This window comes from Amblyraja radiata, chromosome 9 (genome assembly GCF_010909765.2).
Source record: "Amblyraja radiata isolate CabotCenter1 chromosome 9, sAmbRad1.1.pri, whole genome shotgun sequence".
Taxonomy (NCBI): domain Eukaryota; kingdom Metazoa; phylum Chordata; class Chondrichthyes; order Rajiformes; family Rajidae; genus Amblyraja; species Amblyraja radiata.
Window position 1 is genome coordinate 62,772,736 of NC_045964.1, and position 552 is coordinate 62,773,287.

Sequence of the window (552 nt, forward strand, 5' to 3'; positions counted from 1 at the left end):
GCAGCAGCTCGACCAGCTGCGCCACCGTGCTGCCCACAGATGCTGCCTGACCTGCTGAGTTTCTCCAGCATTTTTTGTTTTTGTATCAGATTTCTAGCAGCAATATTTTTATTGTTTATGCACCACTGATCATGGCAAATGTATGGCTAAACCTAACCAGAAATGCCCATTGATCAGCTTTACCAGGTCTGGATGATGCTACACTTGGTCAAACACTGCCCCGATGATTCGAGCGGATTTAGACCAGGGATACACAGCGTAGAAACTGGCCCTTCGGCCCACCGAGTCCGCGCCGACCAGCCATCCCCGCACATTAACACTGTCCTACACACACTGGGGACTATTGTACAATTTTACCGAAGACAATGATCCTACCAACCTGTACGTCTTTGGAGTGTGGGAGGAAACCGGAGCACCTGGAGAAAACCCACGCAGGTCACGGGGAGAAGGTACAAACTCTGCACAGACAGCAACTCAAGATGCAGGATCAAACCTTCTTATTGTCCCATACCCCACTACAACCTACCAAATACCACCAGGTTACTGAGATGG